This window comes from Parasteatoda tepidariorum, chromosome 7 (genome assembly GCF_982258835.1).
Source record: "Parasteatoda tepidariorum strain Cologne lab strain chromosome 7, Ptep-v5.0, whole genome shotgun sequence".
In the NCBI taxonomy this organism is placed as follows: Eukaryota; Metazoa; Arthropoda; class Arachnida; order Araneae; family Theridiidae; genus Parasteatoda; species Parasteatoda tepidariorum.
In genome coordinates, this window is record NC_141761.1 from 28,072,445 (window position 1) to 28,078,444 (window position 6,000).

At 29.6% G+C, this 6,000-nt stretch overlaps 1 long non-coding RNA gene across 1 annotated transcript in view; it reads left to right on the forward strand.

Moving 5' to 3' along the window:
• Positions 1 to 5,164, forward strand: part of LOC122268873 (uncharacterized) — a 56,996-nt gene extending 51,832 nt beyond the window's left edge. The window contains exon 3 of the long non-coding RNA XR_011637351.2: positions 4,901 to 5,164. This is a non-coding gene — a long non-coding RNA (uncharacterized LOC122268873). The remainder of the gene's footprint in view (positions 1 to 4,900) is intronic.
• The last annotated feature ends 836 nt before the right edge of the window (positions 5,165 to 6,000 follow it).

The window sequence follows — 6,000 nt, forward strand, 5'->3', positions numbered from 1 at the left end:
GAATATATGATAAATAAATGATATATAAATATATATATAAATGTTACACTAATATTATAAATACACTAATAAAATGTTACTCTAAGAATACTTTGTTAAAAGTTTTTATCTATGTTACAGAGCAAATCTGATTTTTTTAATCTACTAAATCATAACCAATATAAAAAAACAAATTAAATTGTAAGAAATTTAGAAAGTAAAAAAAATATATGTTAGAGACTTTTATACGAGAATTTGTAAACAAATAATTTTAGCACGCAGCTTTTAAAGCGATGAAATAAAAAAAGTCGAGATCAAATTGATTATACAATTGTATACTGAGGGAAAAACATTTGGAATAAGTAAAATCAGAAGGAAAAAAGCATTTTCCTTCCCTAAACATGATAAATATTGATTTGACTCACTTAGTTACATAAAACGAATATCTACAGATATTGCACAAAACTTACTACTTTAACAGAAAAGTTCTACTCCAGTAATGCCTCTGAGTGAAAATTCCTTTTTCCTCGAAAGAATAAAAAACAAAAGGTCTTCAAAAAAAATGACAAAGTTGCTAAAAATATGATACTTTGGCGAAACTTTTGATTACTATTTCTGAAGCTTTCGTTTAGCCTAACTTATTTTTTCCATATTTGCGATAAGTGAATATTCCGTTGCTCCTGCATACCTTCAAAGATAAAATGATTCGCAATAGCAGAGTTTATTTCCTTCTTTTCGCCAAATATTTATTGAATCCATAGAATATTCAGCACAAATGTACTTATTTGTTATGGAGAAACTTTTTCCTCGAACAAAAACAAAGTAGATAGAGTTTCTGTGAATACATAAAAATACATTTTTTTTCGTAGCAAATAGTTCTGTATAAGAAGTAAGTATTGATACTTCTACGTGATTTTTTTTATTTCACTTACATTAATGTTATTTTCATTATTTTACACGCGTTTAAAATTTAGATAATAGTACAACATTATCTCATGATTCCATGTTAAGCTATAATAATAAAATGAAGAGTATACTTATGCATGTGTTTCCTAAAAACTCCAGAACCGTTTGCTCTACCGTTTGGTCTACCTTGTGTGTACCGTTGGTACACACAAGGTACCACAAATTTTAGCCCCCGATCCTAAAAATTTTGAAAATAGTCATTTTCATAGATATGAGAAAATATAATTTCCTCTTTTTCTCTAAACTAGCTATTATATAAATAAAACTACAGATGATTCTGTTTTTATTTCAAATATTAAAACGATTACATAATTTATGCTAACTAGCTTATAGCTCTACTTAAAGAAAAAAAGTTCAATCCACGTTCATTTATATTTAATTTTTTTTTTATTTATTATAAGAGATAAACTCGATGATCAACATGAAAGTAAAGGCGAGCTACGTCACCAAATTAGTATCCTAAAGCCACGTTCTTATTTTATTTATAGTTATACTTTCAAAACGTGTTTTTATTAAACTATGAAATTTAATCAAAGTGTAAAGTACTGAAAGAATATTAATGAAGAAATAGTACTAAATCGTTTAGAAGAAATGTAAAAGAAAAATCGCCGAACCCAAATGATGCTTATTTAAAATTGGTCATAAGTGGTAATTGAAATTTAAAAAAAAAAACTATATATTTAAAAGCAAAAATAATGGAAAAATAGCATTAATTTGTTTAGGAGAAAAGTAAAAAAATAATTACCATGCTCTTATTGATGCCTATGAAGCTTAATAAGTTTTGGTAGTAGATAATAATTGATTAAGAACTGCATACTAATTAGGAAAATAATGCGGAAAGGCTCTAATTCGCTTAAGAGAAACGTTGAAAATCGCCATGCTATTATTACCCTTAATTATGCTAAATTAATATTGGCAATTGTCACAACTAGTGTTTTGCTAAATGATGAAGTTTTAATGGGTAACAAATTTACGAATATCGCCAAGTATTATGTTAGTATATTTGGTACCTATTTAAACTGAAAAATACCGCGCATTTTTATATTTTTAATTCTGTACACAGTTTAATTAATTAATTTCGGTTAAACAAATGCCACAACAACCAAAGGGATCGACATACCCACACTACATCACCTGCAAGTATCCCATTATGGCAAGTATTTTCCTCTTTAAAAATATGATATTAACATTGTTACTCATTAAGAGAATATAAAATTAATAAAATATAAAATTAATACAATTTAAATACTTTTGTACTAATTCACTAAAATATATATATATATTTTTTTCATTTTATATACTTTTCGTAGTTTGGTTGTTTTACTTTATCCAATTGACAAGATTAAGATGTTTTTGTAAATATCAAGACTTATTAAAATGAAATATTTACTATATAATATTATCTATACTCAAATAATGTATCTCAATAGTGAATCTATCTAATGTATATAATTCTCCTACGTGGCTCCCAAATTTTGGCTGTATTTCTTTTCCTCCGGTGGCGACGTTTGCTTTGTTTTGTTTACGTCACTATTTCTCTTACACGGCGACTAGAAAATTGACCAATGATTGCCGCTAAAAATGCCAAATCTGGTTGAGGTGGCTCAACATATAGCGCTTTTAAAAACGGAAACTGAAATAACAAGAGAGCATCAGCTGCGGCAATCTCATACTATTAAGCTAGGCAGAAGTGAGTAGTCTTTGTCGATAGAGCTCCATTTTAGTATTTTGTCGAAAGCGCTTTTTTTCACGAATTTATATATTACGAATTTATTTGACGATTTTTGATTCATATTACGAATTATACTATATCACATTTCTAATAGGTTTAACGAATTACATGTCATTTATTTGAATTCAAATTTATTTTAATGACTTTGTATTTACTAAAAAGATTTAATTTTCTTAAAAAAAAATGTTTTTATATGGATTTGAATGATTGTTTTCAATTCTTAGAATTTTGTGCATTTGCAATGTAGCTAAGTTAGTAGCGAGCGAAGCGAGCTTGGTTTGCGAAGCAAACCATATAAGATAGCGTAGCAATTTTTGGGGGTTGGCGAGTGTTAGCGAGCAGGGGGCGCAGCCCACCAGTACAAATTAAATAGTTTAACTCTTATTTTTTTAAATATTAATGAATTTCTTAACATAATGAATATCTAAAAAATATTAATGCTGCTCAGGGGAACTTATTGGTTTATTATTTCTAATATGTTTTTTTTTAAATTTTAATTGACACACGGATTTTTATTCAATTTAGTATTTTAAAAAAGAAACAGCAGTTTAAAATATTTTCTGATTTTGCCATTTGCATCTAAAATATTAATTAAGATTTCATTTTAAATTCAATCAAGGGTACTGAAAGTTTTAGCAATTTCTTTTATAAAGGACCAAAGAACAATTGATAATGATTAGAAGAAAAAGATTTAAACTATTGGGAGAAAAAAAAATTTCTTTCCTTGAATATATGATAATACATATAATTAAATCCCAACACCGATAACAATGATAATTAAATTCTAAATCATACCACCAATAGAACCGCATAAAAGAACTGACTGGAAAAAATTTCAAAGAGCTTGGGAAAAAAAAGATATAGCATATTATGGAAGACGAAATGAGATAGACGATACTTATGGATAAGGTATTATTTTTACTGAATAGAATAGAAGTAAAGCATAATTTCAGAAAAAAAAGAATTAAAAGAATAAATAGTGCATATTTAAGTTATCTTCAAAAATAGGAAAAATAGTGATCAATAAATGGTGGAATTTAAGAATAGAAACTCCGTATTTCCACATTGAGAATTACGGTCACAAGAGAGTTGCAGTCACCAAAATGGCGGTGCGTCGGTACTTAATCAACGTGTCCAGGGCTTAGTTAAAGCTACACGTAAAGAGCAAAGAAAACCTTTATAATCCAAGTTGTAATTTGATTTAATTGTCATGAATTTTAATGAACGAGGGTTTTTTTTAAATATAATTTTATAACTGTCGTTGAACAGCAGACTCAATTTCTTAGGTATACGACTACTAATGTTCAACTCCGTAGCCTTGTAATTCTTAACGCAATCCAGAAGACAAGGGAACTCCTGGTTCAAGTTTTGGGAGAAATTCTCCCTTCGTGGTGACTTTTTGATGTAACTTACCCGCATTCACGTTACGTGGAGAGGGAAACCACGAGAAACTCCTACGATTAGTCTGATGACAAGTGGACTCTTACCCATGATCCGTTTACCACTGAGGATATTTTACCTTAGCACTGTGGTCGGTGCAAGCCTGATACGGAATCCGTATCGACCTGGGATTCGAACCTAGTTCACCACTTTGGAAGGTTTACGCTCTATCCCTGAGCCATCACGGTTCATGAGCGAGGGATTTTCATTTGCGTGTATATTTATTTTTTACTTTAAAAAAAAACATATGATATCCCACCAAGAAACTTTCAAAAAGTAGAAAATGCTGTCAGCTTTTAAAACTCTTTTATTTTAAAGAAAATCACACAAATTGCTTTTCAAAAGAACAGAAAATATGGTAAATTTCTTTCATACTAAGCAAAAGCCAAAATGAAAGACTAGCCAAGCAATGATATTTAGGAATTCCAAGATAATATTTCAGTTTCAAACCAGCAACTCTCTCAAGAACTTAATTCCAGCATATCAGCTGCTTAACACTAAAATGATACTTTACCTTCCGATCATTGCTGTTATTTTAACCACAATAAGAAAATGAGTATAGATGTTTCATTTTTAATTCAAATTGCATCATAAAAAGTTCGAAACTGTCATTTTAATGGCATTAACAGCATTTATAATGGTATTACCCTTGATGTATAAAAAATTACCTTCAATTTCAGGAAAATTAATAACATCATATAACAGTACATACCATTTCAGATGTTCGCACATGATTTGAAATGGAAGTTACTAACGCAATTGTTTTAATTTTTCTACAAATAGGTTTTAAATATGACAATATGATGCGTGGTACCCATTTTATCGAATCTCTGAAGAGTTGGAAGTCTGAGTCAGCTTTGCCCAATCCAAGGATAGAACACAAGAACTGAGGAACGTGAGCGCTAAGCGCATCTACTTGGCTTCAATATAGAATAAATACACATTCAATATAAGTTAAATTCACCAGTCGTTAGCTTGTTATGGAGAATAAAATTTATGAGAAAAAATGTTTGTTAACTGATTTTTGATTAAAAAATGTTTAAGTTTGTGTTGTTCTTTATTTATTATGTACTTTATGTCGTGATTAGGTGTTGGCCATGAGGCTTCCAAGCAAAGATTGGAGATAGACAGAACATCTGAGAATGAATAATGAGTAAAAATGAGTTGAGTTGTTGCCGTGAATGGTGAGGATGTTAAAAAGTCTTATTCCTTGATCTCATGCATGTTTTAGATTATCACACTAATATTCATATGTTGGATATAGCATCGTGTTAAGTATATTTTTAAATCCAGCTACATTTTGTAACAAAAAAATAACTTTGCCCCCTAAAATTGAAGAATCAGAGGAGAAATATGATTTCAGTATAAATAAATCGGAGCTTCTGGTAAATCACAATAACGAAATAATAAGCGCGAAAGTCGATTCTAGGTACATTAGTGAAATAAATGTGAAGAAGGGAATACGCCCGTTGAATTATACAAGTATAAAAATAGAAATAATCAGCTAGGAAATAATCATGTATCAGCTTCATTAGATGATGGAACTCATTCCAATTATTAGCGAAAACTATATTTCAGAAGATTTAAAAGCATCCATCAAGGAAATTACAAATAATTTCTTCCTTTTGCTATGGAGTAAATGTGCCCATATCTTAGAGTAGTTATCAATATGAAAACAATTTGTCAAAAAGCCGGTTGAAATTTCAGTCGCCCTGATGACGAAGCATTCGTTCCTCCTGAGACTATGGATTTATTTTGCGAGAATATAAACAACTCAGAGGTTTCAGGAAGCGAGGGGGGGGGTAGGAGGAAAGACTTTAATAATTAGTCATAGATAGTAAAATATTGAGATTTATGAGTGATTTGCTATCGAAAAAAGATAA